Source organism: Protopterus annectens, chromosome 10.part0 (genome assembly GCF_019279795.1).
Source record: "Protopterus annectens isolate FY-2018-M chromosome 10.part0, PAN1.0, whole genome shotgun sequence".
Taxonomy (NCBI): domain Eukaryota; kingdom Metazoa; phylum Chordata; order Ceratodontiformes; family Protopteridae; genus Protopterus; species Protopterus annectens.
The window spans coordinates 1,654,571,774-1,654,593,233 of record NC_056744.1 but is presented as its reverse complement, the minus strand read 5'-3'; the positions used below and the strand labels follow the sequence as shown (position 1 = coordinate 1,654,593,233).

At 38.9% G+C, this 21,460-nt stretch overlaps 1 pseudogene; it reads right to left on the bottom strand.

The window, feature by feature from the left end:
• The window catches only part of LOC122814375, a 388,456-nt pseudogene that overhangs the window by 20,664 nt on the left and 346,332 nt on the right, over positions 1-21,460 (bottom strand).

Sequence of the window (21,460 nt, the reverse complement as noted above, 5' to 3'; positions counted from 1 at the left end):
CACACCAGCATTGCCTTCACATAAAAACACAAACCACACACTCACCTTCACGGAGGCTCTCAATAAAAATCTACCCAAACAGCAGAGACCTCCAAGGAAGAAATGCACTTGACCACCACAACACAACACTAACCATGAGACACATAACTCTACTAAATAGTGTGCCACTCAACCAAAGCCCCTAAGGCAAAACAGCATGCCCAGCACACTAGTCATAGGTGACTCGATAGTGAGGCACACTGATGTCCCACTCACTAGGTTGAATAAAGAGAAGGTAACAGTCAGCTGCCTGTCAGGTGCCAGGATCCACCATATAACACATGTACTCAGGTCCCTCAACAACAGGTAGAAATATGACTCTGTCATTGTACATGTGGGTGTGAATGACCTGAGATGTACCTCTCTGGACTAACATGGAGGAGCTCTCAGATTATGTAGCCCAGGCAGGTACGACTCTAGTCCTGAGCAGCATTTTACCATCACCCAGAATGATACCACAGTACAAGTAGAAAATTATGGATTTCAACAACTGGATAAGTTTCTGGTGTCATTCTAAAGGGATACAGTATCTGTCTGCCTGGGATGACATAAATGACAGACCTCGATGCTTTGCTAGAAATGGCCTGCATCTGTCACCCCTGGGCTTCTGGATACTGGTCAAGTCTCTTGCCACCCCTGTAGTGCCTTATTTAGGCGGTGTTCTAAAGACCAAATTACCACCGTAACAGCTACAAACAAATGTAATCTGAGGGTCATGCTGCTCAACGCTAGAAGTCTAAATCTCAAAATGCACTTGCTCAAAACACTCCTTAAAATGGAGAACATTGACATGTGTGCTGCAACACAGACCTGGGTCAAGGCAGCAGAAAGCACCCCTGCACTACCAGGCTATAACTCATTCCACACCTTTCGGCCTCAGAACTTGGACTGAGGCTCCAAAGGTGGTGGTGTTTCCATATTCATAAAGTATGCGCACATCTCCAAACTGGTAGCCCAACATAATGCATCAGAGATACTTCAGGTGCAGCTAACATTGGGTAAGACAGCGATTCAGGTCATAGCCTGTTATAGGTCCCCAACCAAGTCCCAAGACACTCACTCCACATTTCTAAGCACCCTGGAGAATATTTGGGTCTAACCTAACAGACTCATACTGGGCGACTTCAGCTACCCCTCCATTAATGGGAAAACTACTCGTATACCAATACACTTGCCCAACGTTTCCTGGAATCCATTAATTCCAATGCCCTGAACCAGCTCGTTCTTACCCCCACTAGAGGTAGTAACATCCTTGACCTGGTCACTACTAACATGGACAACCATTGCTCTACACCAATAGTCAACTGCTCCCTGGTTAGATCTGACCACAAACTAATTACCTTGGAAATCCACATCCCCCCCCCGCAAAGGTAACCACCATGAAAAACTTCTCCAAAGCTAACTTTGGGCTCCTAAGAACAGAGGTTGCTAACTTCATGGCACCCACGCAAATGGAGAATAGTTGCATGACCGCGAATCATACACCAATGCACTATACGAACACATACACAAATGCATGGATCTCGCCATACCCAATAGAACCAAGACGCTCCCCTCCAAAAAAAGGAAGCCAATCTGGTGGTCCCCTTCCATAATCAAACTCTACAACAGGAGGAGGAAACTGATGCGTAATAAGGTGAAGTCCCAAGACTGGAAAAACTCCCTTATCAGCCTCAACAAAAAGTTGAGATCCCGCATCAAATCCTCTAAAGCTAGCTATGAAAACAGAATTGCAGCAGATAGGAAAGACAACCACAAGGCCTTCTATAGTTATGTAAAGAACTTCTACGGCAATACCCAGATTTGCTCTGAGCTACTGCACAATGGTACCCCCTATACTGAGCCAACAAATATTGCCAGTTTACTGGCAGACAGATTCAGTGCCAACTTTACCCCCCAAAGGGCCAATCACAATACCAGTAGATTGCCAGGCACCCAGTATTACTGCTGCACAGGTTAAAACAGCACTGTCCAAGGCCAAAAATACAGCTTCTATGGGACCTGACAGTATCCCCGGCTGTGTTCTACATGAACTACAGAGTGAACTGGCACCTCACCTGTGTGCCCTGTTCAATCACAGCCTCACCTCAGGCTTTGTCCCTACCAAATGCGCACTGCTATAGTCATCCCTCTCCACAAAGGAGGAGCGACTACAGATCCTGGAAACTATCACTCCATTAGTCTGACAAGTCTGATATGCAAAGCTATGGAACGCATCATCATGGACCTAATAAACAAGGATATAGGGACTCTCCAAACTCTGGATCCCACACAGGTTGGTTTTGTGTAGGGTAGATCATGCCTGCTCAACCTGGTCGACTTCTTTAAGTCAGTCACCAGAGCTATGGATAAAAGCAAGGTGGTTTATACAACCTGCCTTGATCTGGCCAAGGCCTTTGATACTATTCCCACTCAGGAATCATAGAAAAACTCACTAACCTAGGCATCAACCCCTATATCACTAGGTGGGTTGCAAACTGGCTCACAGTTACTTTCACACTGTGGGTTCTATCTGACTCCAAGTCAGAGTGACGACCAGTCATGACTGGAGTCCCACAGGGATCGGTCCTGGGTCCTCTCCTGTTTGGTATCTACTTCTCAGAAGTCAAGTCCAACACAAAGGGACTCTGGCTGACAAAGTTCACAGACAATTGCAAGTTGGGAACCATTATTAACTCCCCAAGTGATGTTGGCATCCTACAGAAAGGCCTCACTGAGACCAACAACTGGTGCCAGAACCATGGCCTTAAGCCCAATGCCAAAAAATGTGTTGTCATCCCCCTTGGGAAAAACCCAGTTCTCATGAACTACCACATCGATGGTAGTCCACTGAACACAGAAGGCATTACAAGAGATCTGGGAACACAGGTTGACAGTAACCTCTCTTTTGACCACCACAGTGCCACTGTGGTCAGAAAGTCCTTCTATGCGGCAGATCTCATTACTAAGGGTTTTGCATCCAGGAAGAAAGAGGCCATTGTCTCCCTCTACTCTTCCCTCATTAGGCCAGTCATCGAGTACAACGCTCCATTTGGCATGTACCTCACTAGACACCTGCAACAACTGGAGAGGCCACAAAAGTACCTCACAAAGAGGATTCTAGGCCTTAAACACATGCCCTATATGGACAGACTCAAAAAAACTCCAACTATTCTCTGTCTCGTATCACCTACTTAGAGGCGATCTCTGCTTGACTTACAAAGCCATATCTGACCCAGCTCTGTTAGAAATGCTACAGCTAAAGAAATCCCAATCCCTCCGCACCACACACTCCAGAGACCTCAACCTCATTACCACAATCAACAGAACGTGCTGGAGGGACAGGTTCATAACCCAGAGACTGCCCATGCTATGGAACAGACTTCCCATACATGTCAAACAGAGCACCTCACTGGCCCGCTTCAAGAGAAATCTTGACGAGTGGATGGTAAATAAAAAATTCACCCCGGGGATCACTCCAGTGGCTCTACTCGACAGAGGCCCTGGAAACTAAGGTCGGGTGGCACAATGCCAGGGTAATCCTATGGGCTAGGCTTTTAAAGGCTCCAGAGCCATTAGCCGAGTACACACCTATGAACCAGCTAATCAAAATTACTGTGGATCCCTGTCAGTCTCTCCCTAACCACTTCTTAACATTTAAACAAGTTCCACAACAAACTGATAAATCCAAAACGTGGAAAAAAACAAGTGGACTTTCAGCTGTCCGTTTGTTTTTTCCACTTTTTGGACTCTTCTTAACACTGGTAGGGAAGGTCAGGCAGGCACTGCTCCCCAGAGTAGGTGATGCCCGTGACCTCACTTGCTGTTCTGGCATGGCAGTTCCAAGTATCTACGTTGTGCTGGGGCCCTCAATAAGGTTCACCAGAAGGCACTTATGGTGCTGGTGACGCAGGGATGTGGAGAAATATTTTTTGTCTCTCTTCTGCACCACATAGCAGGCCTCCCAAATACAGAACTTTCAGAAGTCATGGGTATTTCACAGGTTGATATCAGAATGAAAATATTAGCAAATTCACTTTGGCACATGTTGAAGAATCCATATGACACACTGACAGATGGCATGGTAGTGCGATTTAGAACAATATTACTGCAGAGTCAAGTGACAACACTAGACTTGCCAACAGGGTAGACGCGAGCATCAGACACACAAGTTACTGGGCCTGTACATGCCTCAATGGTGTCCAGTAGCTGGCCACTACACTGCCATTCATGGCATGGCAGGCTAATAGTACTAATAGGGGATGCAACATAGATTTCAAGAAACTCTGAGCACCATCACACAGCCCTGATCAGGCATGTGCAAAACACTTTTCAGTCTACATTTAATGTGCATAGTTAAGCATGGATGTCACTGTGTATTCTAAGGTTGGTACTCTTTGTGCTAAATGTTTAACTCAGAGATATTCAACCTACGTTGTCTTATTAGCATAAATACTGAGCTATAAGTCCACAAACAGCATGATACAAACAGCTGCCACAATTACGAAGCCCATCAAGCTATGTAATCCTCTATAGTACAGGGAGTGGATCTTGAATAAAAGAGGTACTTTTGTCTACGAAGTAAAGAATTGTTTGACATCTGCAGTGGTAAGAATACATAGGCCAATGGCATTTCAGAAGAGTGACAGAACTTTTTATAACGTCTTATGGGGTGTGGTTGATCAATAATAACCTACTGACATGGGGACTGATCACTGTATTAAATGACTACATAGGTCTACAGTGCACAGAAGTACAGTATATCTGCTATGGTAAGGGTATAAATGCCAGAGGCAGGTGGGGAGTGTCATTGGAAATTTGTATATTTTTTTTTACTATGAGGAGGGGTTTTGGTCCAAAACAACTTGCTAACAGGGGGATGGGGAAAACATGGAGGGTTGTGACGGCTCACTGCATTAAATAATCGTGCAGGCCTATGGAGTACAGAAGTGATGTACCTTTGCTCATATCTCAGACTCTGAGCATTGAAAATCACAGTACATAGTCAGAAAGTGAAACACATTCTTATTTTTCATAGTAGACATTTGTATGTTAGACACTGTACAATTAGATATAAGAAATCTCTGTAAATTAGCCTGAGTGGACTGATAAATTCATGGTTTATTAAACAAGGCATGGCTCCATAACCAGAACTGACTTAAGGAAATCAGTAAATCTAGGAAGAGCAAAGTGAAATCTGAGGGTTAAACTCATAGCATTATGCCTAAATCATAACAGATGAGATGTCTGCATCTGCTGTAGTTGGGTGCACAGGCCAGGGGCAAGTGGACAGGATGAATGCAAATGTCTATGATTTTTTTTTTTTTTATTGGGATGGGTTGGTCCAAAGCAAATTGCTGAGCACAGGGAGGGTTGAAATGATGAATGACAGGACACCGGAACAGGTACAGGCATCGATACCCAACTAAATGTATGGCTGAGGGGTTGTGTGAAGTAGACTATGTCCCCTGTAGGTGACTGAGACAGACAGGATGTGATGCAATGTACAAACTCTGTATCAGTGAATTGAGGTACATTGTGGACAAAGTGGGGTGGATGAGGTACACTGGATGACCAATACAGTGAGGGAATGAGTAAGTGTGACACACATCTGTGCTTCAGTAGACACGGGTCAGCGTAGGCTGATGACAGATTGCATGTCACAACACAGTGTGACCATGCTGCCCCACTGGACCATTATGGAGAAGTCACCTGGGATACTAGGGTACAAGAAGCATAACACACTCTGTGGCTGCTGCTACCACATGGGTGTATGACACGGAGCCATGTCACTCTCTCTCACATCCTTAGTCTCCCTGTCAGTCTGTGCTTCCCCACCTATGCAAGATGTCAGCTGAACCCACTACTCACTGCCATGTCACATGGATAGCTAATCAGGCAATAAAACTATGATTCAGCATATAACAAAAACAGAAAGAGGTTTTCTAGATCAACACATGCTAATTCTGTATCTTTTATAATGGAAATGTGCTTAATTTTTTCCCTCAAAAAGAAATTCTTAGAAATTTAGAGTAGAGCTTATGTTGGAAATTACACTTTCATCACAGTTACTACTGAAACATGGTTCAGCCATAAGCACTGCCCCGTGATTTTGCTACATTTTCATGAGTAACACAGTTGCTGGGTGAAATACTCAAATGGGAGTATCTATAAATATAAACATTGACCTGGGATCTTCAGTAAATGCAAACAACCAAAATTACAGAAATCTTTAGTGTTAATATTAGTAGTTACCATCAAACTCTGGAAATTGCTGGTTTACAAAACCTAAACTTATCAAAGGACGACAATTAAAACTTTATTAGTGAAATCATTAATCACTTAGTGGGGTAGCTTTACTGGCTGGAGAATTCATTTCTCCAAAAGTAATGGAAGACATCATATTAAAAGGTAACATTTTTTTGGACCAAATGTTGATTTCCAGTTACCATCACACAGTAGACCAACACACCCAACTAAACTATACAAACTAGATATTGCATGGTCAGGGGAAGGCCTTACAATATACAAGAGTGAAGTCTGTCCAGAACTTGCTAACTCAAGACTATTTCAGTGTTATCTGGGAACTACTAGTTGTCTTCAGCAAAAATTATATAAAAATGCTTGTTTAGTTGAACGATTAACATTGAACTATTATAATGACATTGTTGCCATGATTCACAACTAGATAATATTTAATGGGGAAAGTTTTGTCAGAATGTAGAATGTTATAAGGGAAATGTCTCAGAGAAAACAAGCTCCAGATAAGAATCCAACCGCTCATAAAAAAGAATTACTACTGACATTTTTTACACAATTTCATAAGATATATGAATGAGAGAGAGAGAGATCAGAAAATGCGATATTTGTTGTGGGAGAATTACAAATAGCCCAAGCTAATAATGAAGCCAACTTAGATTTTTTAAAGAATTATGTGCTATTTATAAGGTTAAGTACTAATAGTAAGGGATGATAGAAAAAATCTCACTCCAAACAATGATTATACCTTTGTGTTTGGTGGAAGGAAGCTAGAATTACTATGTAAAAATGTTTTCCCTTAGTAGAAGGAAACAGATAACATGGAACCCCTTGTAAGAGCAGATTAGTATTCAGTCCACTGATATCTGAAGAAATTGTATGTCATGCATTAAATAAAAAAGAATAAATTTAGCAGTTCAGCCTGGTGTGTTAAACAGCTTCTTTATAAATATGAATAAACGTTCTACTGGCATATGCCTTTCTGATTTACTTCAAATCATTACTACATAATGTATGTCCCCAGTTTGTGGAGAGACACAATAATTGCATCAATGCAAAGGGAAGTAATGCCAACATTGTGGATGACTACAGGCCTATAAGCCTTACTTGCAAAACAGTAAAAAGCTTCAAGACAGCATTATTGATAATACTATAAACAGACTTACAGACAAGCTATCATCATAACCAACACGGCTTTACTACTGGCGGATCTTGTCTAACCATCTTAGTGACTTTTTATAATAATATGAATGAGTATTGGATTAATATCCACCACTGGATATTATATATCTAGACCTCTCAAAACTGTCTAATGCTATCATAAATTTCCTATTTTGGAAACATTAGTGAAACTGAATATCAATTCATACATAAATTACTGGACCAAGAATTCACTAATGTTCAGAACATGTAGAGTCACACTACACAACGATTTATCCAATAGCGGAATTGTACAACTGTGGGTGTTCCATGGCTTTGTCACAGGTCCTTGTTTGTTTTATGTATTTATGTTAAACCTTTTACTTTTCCATATGCGGACAGAAAACCGAGTTGCTGATGATACAAAAATAGAGTAAATGGTAACAAGCCTAGAACATGAAACATAAAAAGATTTTGTAGCATTATTTGTGTTGTTTGTTTCTGTGGGCAGTAAAGAACAAATACTGTTTTTAATTTCAGAAAATGTAATATTTATATACTAGGGTGAGGTGAATAGGTACAATCTATATTCAATCAGCAATCAGATTTTACAAGTGGCTGATGTTGTTAAAGCTCTATGGATATTAGTGGACAGTTTCTTTTCTTTCATGCCAAATACAATAGCTCTGTAATGTAGGATATTGTTTGCACAATTTCATCAAGATATGCAATATAAAGTAAATAGCAGCTGGAGTATTATGTCCAATGAAGAACCCATGTTGGATCAGGTAGAACGCTATATTTATTTAAATGATCTATAAACTGATCATAGATTATTATTCAAAGAATTTGATTAAGCAGCAAAAAACAGCTACAGGTCTATTGTCTTCAGGTTAAAGAAAGCTATTTTGGGAATAGCAGCAAGGAAAATTTGTTTGATTATGAAGTATATTTGAGGTAAGTAATATATTTAAAAGTAGCACAGAGGTCTGGCAGTCATCAGTGCTTCCATCTTAAGAAAAGAAGGATGCCTTTTTGTAATTTTACTGGGAGGTTCTTAGCAATGCAAGTTGAAATGTATTTAAATTAAAAAGACTGGATGTTGCAGAGCAGTGAAGTGAGTGGGTGTCACACATAGATGGAGGAGGGTTACTGATCAGAAAGAAATTAAAAGGCATAATGTAGATAAATAACTCTGTTCTATTACATAGATCTGTATCAGGTAAGTTTTTTTCTTGTGTTTAATTTTTTTTGGAGGAGAAAAGACCACCGCTGGTCTAGTACAGGCTTTGGCCATTTGTAAGGCCAAGAAGCACTAACGGGATACTAGTTAGTCACAGTGTTAGGCTGAGCCACTATTTTTTTTTTTACATTTACAAAGAATCTTGGTTAGGGCATTGAGGAGTACAGAATTACCATTTTGTGAGTTTTGTCTGGCTAGGTGTGGTATTATTTGACTATGGCTGAGAAGAGTATGGGTCCAACAGAGATGCTTATTTAAAGGAACTAACAAGTTCAACTTAAAGACTCCCATAATAAACTTTTTAACAGAACTATAACAATCCATTATGGGAGTCAAACGCCTTATGATGGGAAATATATCCTATTCCTCAAAAATGTCTGCTGTGACCTCCAAAGAGAAACTCAATAACCAGCTTGCCAGCTGGAAATTGTTCAAATCTGATTGCTAAGCTAATACTCCTGTGGGCCTTTTGTAAGCCTAGTCATACTTCCCAAGGGTGAGCATCAAAACTTGTACCTGTAAGGTAAACAAAACCGCTATAACACCAAGCCCAAACCCCTTAGAAAGAGAACCCAAGGGGGCCTTTTTTAAGCCAGGCCATGCTTCCCAAAAGGGAGAATCAAGCCCTGTACTTTCTGTTTGTAAGATAAACACCTTAACCATAACGCCAATGTCTTCATTTTTAATACTTCTGCTACTGAGATGATTGGCTTATTGGTCACCTTTGATTTTTAACAAAAAGCGTGCTGCCTTCAGTTGTGAAGGTGGGTTTTTATCTGAGAAAATATGATATACAATGTTAGAATACATTCCATCATCAGTCTCATGACTTTCAAAGGTTATCGACATTTTTGATTAATTAGTTTTCTAATAAATTTGTCATTTACAACCATTAAATCAACTTATCTAATGTTAGATTAGGTATTTCAATGGTTCATTTAATAAACTAATAAACCTAGGGTCTACAGAGGCTAATTTAAAGTTTGCCTAATACACATCATTGGAGAATATAGAATTGTAGTAAAACAGTTATCTAATGCCCATTTAAATATTGAGAAATCATTTGCCTGTTTAAGTATTGAGAAATCATTTGCCAATCTTACATGTCTATGTAATGAATTCCAAATCCTTCCTGCCTTAATATAAAAAATATATCTTTAACTTTGAATTAGAAATAGAAATTCTTACATCTAAATTTGTACTCCTGTACCAATACCATGATCAATAAATTCACCATCTAATGTGGCAGCCAATAATTTGTCCTTTCTATATATCACAATAATGTTACCTCTCAGAAACCGATTAGCCAAAGAATGTAAAGACAAATATATCAATCTTTCTCTATCTATTCATATAAGTAATCCAAGTAAGATTGCAACAGACACCAGTCACTAGTATTAGTTACTGCCCACTCCACCTCAATATTGTTGGTGAATTTATTTAATCATTAGATTTTGGACATTCTGACATTACTACACCAAATAATAGTGGCCCCAAGATTGAATGCTGACACACTCCCCTGGCCATCAATCTAAGCTTAGAGTAAAAAATTTTAAATTCTCTCTGAAGGTTCTACCCAGTAACCATTTGGATACCCATTTAGCTAGATAGCCAGAGTTATCAGTTCCCATTAAAGTCTTTGTAACTGTTTCAAGGGGGATGAAGTCAAAAGCCTTACCCAGATCCAAAAACATAACATCAGCAGCTGGTGAGTTATCCTATGAGCTAACAATCAACAGAATCAATAAGAACTTATCAAATTAGTGACACATGATCTCCCTGAAAGGAATCCATTTCGACACATAACAGAGCCAAAGTCCAGAACTTGCTTACAGGAAAGCCCCAGTGGCCTCTCTAAGCACTTACCAAACATGCAAGTCAAACTACTAGGTCAACAGTTCTCTACCACATATCCTGGGTTACTTTTCAAAATAGGAACTATTATAGGTTCCTCCCACAGTTCAGGAAAAATGTTTCCTTAAATGATTTTCGAACAAATAAGTTAAACTTTCTTAAAGCTCTAATACATCATCTATCACCTCATCAGTAGAACACTTAATAAATCAACAATGTGCTATCTCTGAAACATCTATACAGCATGGAATATAAGGACAGCTGTACAAGTCCTTCCTTGTAATTAACTCTGCTTCTATTACTTATTCTTATACTAAAATACTGTGGGGCCATTTCATACAGCACAGACAAAACAAATAATCCATACTCTTACAGGGATGTAAATACTGATATAAATAAAGGTAGAATAATATCCAGACACCTAGATGATATTAAATAAAAAATAGGTCATACATAGGCAGATGACATATCTTTATTATTGCACAAGTGAAGAGTTCAAACATCAGTGACCTTTCCCCTAGGACCTTGACATTTTTAACAATCTTAACTGAAAGTAAAATCTCAGTATTACTGGAGTATAGGCAGTTGTTCTTATTCTGACCAGTGGAGTATAGGCAGTTGTTCTTATTCTGACCAGTGGAGTATAGGCAGTTGTTCTTATTCTGACCAATGTACAACAGAACACTTCCTGACATTAAATGCAGTATTGTCAATTCTGCCCACCCAAAGAGTTCATCCAAATATACTTGGAATGAAGTGCCTGAATCAGTGCAGACGTTTCATAAAACATTAGAAAAATAAGACATACAGAAACTAAGACAGGCAATTTTTAAGAATAAAGGAAAAAAAATTATCAGACATGCCTACATATGGTAAGAAGGTCAGAGAAGCTTTGTAAATACAGTGACCATGGCAGCAGATGTTGAGTACAATCTCTGTTGCAGTAACATTTGTTACCTATAGTAATTAGTTTGTAAATACACTGACCATGGCAGCAGATGTGTGAGTAGGATCTCTGTTGCAGTAACATTTGTTACCTATAGTAATTAGTTTGTAAATACACTGACCACAGCAACAGATGTGTGAGTAGTATCTCTGATGCAGTAACATTTGTTACCTATAGTAATTAGTTTGTAAATACACTGACCATGGCAGCAGATGTGTGAGTAGGATCTCTGTTGCAGTAACATTTGTTACCTATAGTAATTAGTTTGTAAATACACTGACCATGGCAGCAGATGTGTGAGTAGGATCTCTGTTGCAGTAACATTTGTTACCTATAGTATTAGTTTGTAAATACACTGACCATGGCAGCAGATGTTTGAATAGGATCTCTGGTGCAGTAACATTTGTTACCTATAGTAATTAGTTTGTAAATACACTGACCACAGCAACAGATGTGTGAGTAGTATCTCTGATGCAGTAACATTTGTTACCTATAGTAATTAGTTTGTAAATACACTGACCATGGCAGCAGATGTGTGAGTAGGATCTCTGTTGCAGTAACATTTGTTACCTATAGTAATTAGTTTGTAAATACACTGACCATAGCAGCAGATGTTTGAATAGGATCTCTGTTGCAGTAACATTTGTTACCTATAGTATTAGTTTGTAAATACACTGACCATGGCAGCAGATGTTTGAATAGGATCTCTGATGCAGTAACATTTGATACCTATAGTAATTAGTTTGTAAATACACTGACCACGGCAACAGATGTGTGAGTAGTATCTCTGATGCAGTAACATTTGTTACCTATAGTAATTAGTTTGTAAATACACTGACCATGGCAGCAGATGTGTGAGTAGGATCTCTGTTGCAGTAACATTTGTTACCTATAGTAATTAGTTTGTAAATACACTGACCATAGCAGCAGATGTTTGAATAGGATCTCTGTTGCAGTAATATTTGTTACCTATAGTAATTAGTTTGTAAATACACTGACCATGGCAACAGATGTTTGAGTAGGATCTCTGTTGCAGTTACCCATAATAATTAGTTTGTAAATACACTGACCACAGCAGCAGATATTTGAGTAGGATCTCTGTTGCAGTAACATTTGTTACCTATAGTAATTAGTTTGTAAATACACTGACCATGGCAACAGATGTTTGAGTAGGATCTCTGTTGCAGTAATATTTGTTAACTATAGTAATTAGTTTGTAAATACATTGACCATGGCAGCAGATGTTTGAGTAGGATCTCTGTTGCAGTAATATTTGTTAACTATAGTAATTAGTCACAGGTGGATGCCCACTAGCCACCCTGCTTTCCAGACCTGTACAGTTACCCGAGCATAGGCCGGTGACATGTCGACACAAGCACGTATTCATCCAGAAACAAAAGTGATCGTCTACTTCATCTTTGATTTTTTTCTGTCACTGAAGATGTTGCAGATATACCTGATGAAAATAAGAGACTCAGTTTTGTTTTCATTTAGCTCACCAATTGGACTAAGGATATAAAAATAATACTGACAACATTCAGAAAAAGAATCTCTGCAAGGCTCTAGATGATGGAGGAAAAATGTCTCCAGTCTCCCCTTTTCTTCCACTTCAGCACCTAAACTGTACAGACGCTCATATTGGGAGAATATGGGGGCCCAGACATCTACTGTTATGGTGAGTGTATTTATATAACTGTACAACGTCCGGTGTATGAATCCCTGTTGCATTAACATTCACTAAACATGTGAGGATTACCACTGCAATGTAAGCAGAGAGACTGGGGGTGTCCATGCTGACAAAGGAACTGATCTCCTTCCGACTATGTCCCATCCAGGGTTCTGATGCTCACAATAAGCCTTGACTGACGGTTATGCCAAATCTTGTCCTGCTTCTGTACTGGTCATAAAGCCTATAACCTTAGAAAAGGTGTGAGCTGAGGATCAAATAGCCACTTTGTAAATGTTCGAAGTATTCCACTGAAGTGACAACTGCCTTGTAGAAGGGGTTCTAACATACCCTTACAAGGGTTTTCTGGGCAAGCAAAGCAAATCATACTTGGACAACTATTTGGAAATTACTGATTTGTTGACATATTTGTCTTGCTTGTGTGAGACAAAGGACACAGATAATTGATCAGTTTCCCACCATTGCTGGTTCTGTTTATATAGTACCAGAGTTGCTTGTTAACATCTAACATGTTTAATATGTGCCACCCTCACCCATTTTTTTTTCTTTTTTTTTTCTTTGCTGGTCAGGGAAAAAAGGCAAGCCGTGGTGTGGAAATCCCAGAGACTATTTTGGGCACAGTGGAAGGGTTGATTCTCAGACACGCCCGTCTTTCTGGAACACTGATTGCTCTTTGAATAACAGGTCTTGTAATTGTGATATCCTTGTGGTAGACATAACAGCCACCAAGAAAACTATCCTCCAAGGCACATATTCAAGGGCAGTGGGATCTGCAAGATCAAATGTATCCAGGGTTAGTTTTTCTAGGATGATGTTAATGTCCCAAGGAGGTTGGAGAGTCCTCTTTTGTGGCTGAAGATGTAAAATCACTTTAGGAACTGTTGAACAGATGTGGTACTTGCTACAGAGGGGTCCAGGGGAATGCCATGTTGACATTACTGAGGCATGATCATTAAGACAGGAATAAGAAAGTCCTACTGCAAAAGGATGGGACAGATATAAAAGTAACAGGGCAGCCATATGAATTTGGAATTTTGGTATTTCTTGCTATACCAAATGAGAACTTTCCCCCACTTTGCCGGCTAACACTTTGTGCTAACTTTCCTGGGTTCTTTCATGATGTTTAGCATGTCCTTAGGACATAAGTGCTTGAGAAGAATTTGCTTCAGGTCATTCATATCTTAAGCATGATCCTCTAGAGGTCTGGGTGTACCACACAGCCTGACTACTGTGTCAGCAGGTTGACTACATGAGGTAGGGTGATCAGAAGTTTCCATTCCTATTTGCATCAGGAGAGAAAAACAGTTACTCAGGCCAGGGAGGTGTCAGATTCAGTATCATGTTGGCCCTGTTTACTCTTACTTTCTGCAATGCCCTAGGAAACAGATGTATCAAGAGTATATGCATAAAAGAACAGTTCTGCCTAAGGACATGAAACAGTACCCATTCCTGATGCCTTTCTGAAATGAATATATTGGGTAGAACTTTGGGAAATGGTGTTTTTTTTTTTTTTTTTTATCAGGAGAAACACAAGTCTATTTCTGGTACTCCTCACCTATTCATTAGCGTTTTGAAAATAAATTTGCCCAGGTGCCATTCACAGCTGCTGGCTAATTAACTGCTCTCTGGTTGAGGTCCGGGAAATGTATGAGGGTCAACGAACCATCCCAGAATGCAGACCCAGATTCCACATCTGCTTGGTTAGACCAAACAGTGATAAGAATTTGTCTCCCCCGGCCTCTTTATATACTACATTATTGTGTGGTTCTGTCAGTGGTTAAGTGCAGGACCACTGGTTTCCAAACTGGTTTTCAAGTCGTGAGAGGTAAAATCACACCCAATGTTTCTTTAATATTGATATGGTGCTTCCTTTGTTTGGAATTCCACAGTCTCTGCATCTCAGAGTTGCAGGTCTGTGCTCCTCAAGTTCCTGGCTGTAAGTGTGTGTGTGTGTGTGTGTGTGTGTGGGGGGGGGGGTGCTGAGCATCCCCACATCTGCTTTCACTTGTGATGCTTCCAGGAGAGCTCTCGCTGGATGCATAGCTGGACAGAGAGTTTCTTTTTTGAAGTGTGTGCGTGTGTGTGTGTGTGTGTTATGTGCTATTTACATAGGTTCTTTTCTGCATTTAAAAAAAAAAAAAGCCTAGGTAGGACCTAAACTACCAAAGAGGAAACACTTCGGTAGCAGGTGGGGAGACATTTCACTGCTACAAGGTGCGAATGAATTATCATTACTTTCTTGTGATACAACAATCCTCCAAGCTCTATACATTTTTCTAGTTTTCTGGTATATCATTAACATCAATACAAAACAAATTGGAATGAAAAGGCACAATTAACAGTTAACCTACCATGGAGGTTGCCTTTAAGAGTATCCTTCTGTTTTCTGGTATTTTTTCTCATCAAATCACCTTCTGTTAGCTTGTCGGCTTTTAATAACAGCAATAACTTTTTTTTAGGGATTCTGTATCCTGCACATAAAATAAAATATATACATTTTTTTAATTTGTTGTTTTATTTAAGATGTCCATTTAGTTAAGACCCATTTTCAGCACAAGACTAAAGACAAAGGCTTCACAAACAGATGCAAATAGTTTAAAAATAGGACATACAGTCATTTAACTCCTTTCATTCTGACCAGTGGTAAAGACAATTACAGTACAGTCTAAAGTATAGAGACTGGAAAGCAGATAAACAGCAGAAGCACATACAGATGTTATTAATCTTTACAAATCCATGCTGGACACTGTAAGAAATGGACGCTAGCTGTGCCATATTTACCAGCAAGACAGGCAGAGGAGAAACAACACAAGAGAAACATGCAGATTTACCACGTATCTATCAGTAGGGAAGCAATAGATGCAGATAAAAATAAACAAGAACGTTTGCCAGGAGGTTGGCGTGCAAAATTTGGAATGAGAGGTCTTGGACAGAACAGGTAAGGTAATGTTTAAGTAAGTGGCTATTAGAGAAAAACTACTTATGAAGAATAAATAGTAGAACAAACAAAGTTACATTTAGTTAAGAAGTGAGGTGGTGTACTAGTTAAAATGTGAATGCTAAGACAGGTTTGTTACTAGAGTATTCAGAAAACAGCAGGATGGGTGAAATTGATTACATAACAGCACACTGGTGTTATGTAATCAGAAAGGATGAACAGATTAGTTGAATTTTGAAGACATATGGAGCTTATTCTTTTGGATAGCCACACAGGCTGAGATAAATCAAAGGCAAAACTGCTGTAAAGCACAGAGTGATTGCCAGAAAGCCAAATACCCTCACAAGGTACTGCAATGCATGACACAAATGCCACATTCCTTCATCAAATACTCCAGAAGCCCAAAGGTCCATGCTCCTTTTTCAGTAAGACGGTCTTTGTAGCAGGCATCAAGATACTGTGAATTCTCTTGGAATAAACTAGTACTCCACTGATTTCTAAGAAAAACATTTTTTTCTACGATACAGTTCAAACAATTAATTACCTCAACAAAATAATTGTCTGTGACACCAATTGTCCAAATGGTGTCATTCATTTGGTCACCACCTGTAAGTTCCCAACAGAAAGTAGTTAGAAACAATGCATTATTCACATGACAAGAGTTTCTTCTGCAAGTGTACTGCATGCCACCCTTCTTTTTATCTGCTAGTGCTAGCAAAGGAGCAAGAAATTTCTTTTTCCTCCTATCATAATTATCAAATGTATCCTTTGAGTGCTACCAACAGGAAGGCTTCCATGTGAAGTATTACCGAAGACATCCCTAGGTGTTGAAATTTTGGAGCTACTTTTACATAACGATTTTCCTAAACAGTCTCACTGGTTTCATGAACAGCTTGCATGACGGAAAGTTCTATGCTTTTTGCCAAACAGCAAGCATCAGAGATGATGTCTGATCTACTCTGCCTGGCAATCCAGACAATTTGTCCTGTAATCAACTTAAGAAAGACCATCTCAAGTGAGGAAAGGTGAGCACCTTGATGCATTTTCCTTGATGGCTTCATGACAACCTAATGAAGATTTTCAAGCAGCTCTTTTAGTATAACAGTATTCTAGCAACAGTAGCCAAGCCACGTCTGACATAACAAACGTGGTCCTGTTCTTGACTGTCAATCTAAAAGGAAGTCTTTTAGTTAATGAATAATTAAAATAGCAATTCATGCTGACCCATATCATACAATGTCAACAAATGAGATTATTGTTCCTATCTAGCCAGCAGAACACAACTGGATCAAACTGTCAGGTTCTGTCTCCTAGCATTTAAAAGGCCATAACCACGTCTTGTATTTTCACGCTTAACCCAAACATCTTGCTCAGAAGAGGACAGATAGATCATATGACAGTTTTACACCTTGCCAATGAACTTTTCACAAATCATGGTCAAAGGGGTAATGAGAGATCCTGACACACACTAAAGTTTTTGGATGTTCTTTTCTGCAAAGTTCTTCAAACCCTCCAGCTACAAGACATGCTTAGAGTATTAATATTTTCGCAGTTTCTTTGAAAGTAAACACCAAAGATAAATTACTAGCTTCTTCAAAATAACATTATCTCTCCAGTATGTATTCTGTCGTGTGTTGCCGGTTCAAATAATAAGTCACTGGTCAGGAGTACAGCAAGTACAATATGCAAGTTACAAAGCTGAATCTAAAGTTCTTTGCTCATTATGGATATTTTTTTATACATGGCAGGTCAATGGATCCTTCTGTGCCCAACATATCAGTGGTATGTAAGAGGTTTAAGTGATACCTGTTCTTTTGTTTGCCTGAAACTTTATTAGCCAATCATAAGACTTCAGCTGTGTGTTACATTCCTCTTTCTCTGTCCACTCCACAAATTTTATGAAATGGACCTTTTTGAGACTGAAGCTATTACTTTCTTCTGGCACCTATGGCTGCTTCTTGCAATCTATTAAATTCTTTCTTAATTGTTTCAGAATTCTCCATCTCAATTCTTTTCCATTTTCTGGAATGATTCATATAATTTCTGGTGAATCCCCTACCTCATAATTCTAATTTTTATTGACATAATGGTCTTCTGATTCTTGCTTCTGTCTTGACTTTAGAAGGCTAGAACTATACACTCACACATAACTACCACTATGTCTGATAAATGCCACAATTCCATCCTGACTAGTAATGACTGTGGGCCCTTTCCATTCTGTACAGTCAGTTCTTCTGTAATGCACTTTGTCTCATTTCAAAACGTTCACTTGTAGTATGAAGTTGTGTCCACAGTTCTCTACAAATTCCACCCAAACATTCAGCCATTACCAAATGCTCTTCATGTTGCATACAATGCTGAAATATATTCTTATACTACCATGCTCCTTGCGGCCTCTTCTACAGTAGGCAAGCCATCAGTCAGAACTGAAGGAAGATTTAGGTTCTGTCTAAACAGAATATAATATGGACAATAGACATAAACATTCCGTATAGTCCTTTTTGCCATCATACTGCAGTCTAATTCCAATTACTTGTGCCTGTTCAGCCAACTTCCTGAACAAAACATTTTATCTTTAGGTCTTTCTTTGTACATCACTTCTACCACATATGGTTCATGTATTCTTGCAAGCAAGTGTCTTCTCAACTGACCAGGAAGTGTTGCTTTATCACTTCTGAAGCCATGAATGCAACTTATTCTTCCTTGAAGGAAGAATAAAACAGTTTCTTTCCTCAGGCCAGCTTTTAATATCTTTCAGCAACTGCATTTAACATGCCAATCTAAGCACATCTCTGAAATTATTTTATATTTAGTTCTGTTACTGGCAATGGTAGAATCACCCAATAGTCCTTTGTGATTCTCTTGAAAATATAATGCACTCAAATATTTGCTATGTGGAGAACCTTACCTAGGTTGGAATTCACTTTCAGAGAAAACTTATGTACATTAAATTTCATCCTCTGCAATCCTGGAGATGCCTTTTACAAAGACTTTGTTAATATGCCTTGAAAAGGTATGCAGGGTTTACAAGTGAATCTCTTACAGTGGACATATTAAATTTCTCATAACCATGCAGTACTGTAAACAGTTCCTCTTCTATCTATGCATAGGTCTTGTGTGCATCCGTAAGTGCTCTTTACTCAAAGGCAACCGTTGTACTCACTTTTAAGATCCTAGTTTCTACACCAATTTGCCTACTTGCAAAACCACTTGCTTACCTCATCACAGTATTTTAATATTGGTGCATTTATAATTAGTTTCTTAAGCATTTCACAATGTTTCCTGTTCAAAGCTCTGATTTTTGCTTACATTTTGTTAAAGCACCTTTTTCTGTTGCAGGATGCATCTGAAGCATACTTCTAGCAGGAATAATACATCTGTACTTCCAAATACAGTAACTCTTGAAAGTAACCATATTTTTTCATATCAGCAAATGTTCAGAGCTTGAGAAATACCCATTTCTGACACCATGTAGTATATTGACAGTGAGTTAATAAGACAGGAGACAGCAGATATAGTCTAACCTAACTTAGCTCTGCATTACAAATTATATTGGCCTACCATTATGGAGGGGCATATTCATGCCTGGAATTCTACAGGAACTGAACCATATCATGCGCATATCAATAAAACCAACTAATTAGCAAAAAAGCTAGACTGCCTGTATGGAGAACAGATAACTGTATATTTAACATTCATATAGGTGCTTTAAGAATTTACACCTCAGGAAGTATTGAAGTACAGTGTCAATGACCATAGCTCCAGTCATTTATTGCATTTAGTCCATCCAAGGACAGTAACCCACTGCCAATCTTTACTTGTGTACTATTCAATTCTTCACATCTGTGACTTATCATATGACAACTGTATTGTAATTAACAATCATAATGAATTCTTGCCATACTCATAAAGAAGTTTACCATTTTTCACTCGTGTTTTGAAGAATATTCTGCACTTCTGTGCTACTGCAGTAATTTTTGTTAATGTATTTCTATTCCATCATCCACAGTTGTAAATCAGAAAATAGTACAAGACCTAAACATTAATAAACTATGCAATAAAAAAAGACTACCTCAAGGTTCCTACAATTTGGCAAAATAGTAGCTGGGACTAGTGACATACTGCATTTCAAAGCAGAGAGGGACCTTAGTAAGATAAAGTGGGAGAAGTGACTGTACATTTTACGTATAAGCCCTATCTAGAATATTTCTGCAGTATTAAGGACAGCTACAGTTATTGCAGATGTACACATCACAACCCAGGCTATTATTCTAATTTTAAAAAAGTTGCATATGTGTTATGTCTTTCAGACCTGGGTTTGATTCACAGATTAATTTCCATCTTCTGTAACTCTGAACAACTCTTTTAAAATAAAGTCAATATGTCAATAGAACCTGTAAAATAGAGCACAGATGTCTAACAGATCATACCTTGGTAATAAACAGCACATTAGGAAAAATAAGTTAAAGGTCTACGTCTCCATTAAGTGGTACTCATGGATCACAACACACATTCCTTGAGATACAGAAGACTAAAACAATGAGTGAGAAGGTCACTGAAAAAACAATCAGTAAAAACAAAATGAAAACTCCAGCAAAGCTAGAACTTCCTCTGAGTGACCTCCCAATCCTCTTGTATCAGAGGCACATGGGATATATGCAAATGATCCTTATGAACATCAGGTGTTTCAGCTTATTGAAGATTCTGAATGCCCATGACTTGTTTCTTCATTTTAATGGGCAATTTCAGTTTCATTTTGTTTATACCAACTGGTTTTTCAGTGACATTCTCACTCACTGTTTTAGTTTGTTGTTTGGGATATTTTTGCAGTGACCCTAATGATAATGGACATCAGCTGGGTATAACATCCCTGTGTTTCTAATGCTTAGTCAAACACTCTGCTTGTGCTGGGCTGATGAGGTCATAACTAGGCAGAAATATGCATATCCATAGCTAGTGGGGTTTGGCTTTATTGGCCTGAAATTGTCCATTAAAACAACAAAACAAGTCATGGGCATTCAGAATTGCCAATAAGCTGAAACACCTGATGTTCATAAGGATCATTTGCATTTATCCCATGTGCCTTTGATACAAGAGGTTTGGAAGGTCACTCAGTGGAAGTTCTAGCTTTGCTGGAGTTTTCATTTTGTTTTTACTGATTGAAATACAGAAGAGGAAAGGAAATACTGGTGACCTCAAGAGGAAATAGACTACTTAAGGGGTGGCTGCTTTATGCAAAAAAAAAAAAAAAAAACACAGCAGATGAACAAATTCAGCAAGACTGAATAGACTTTAAAAAAGTGAAAGGAGGCATAATTCCATTCAAAATCGGGTGAATCCCCACAGTGAAAGACTGAAAGAAAGGCAAACCAGCGA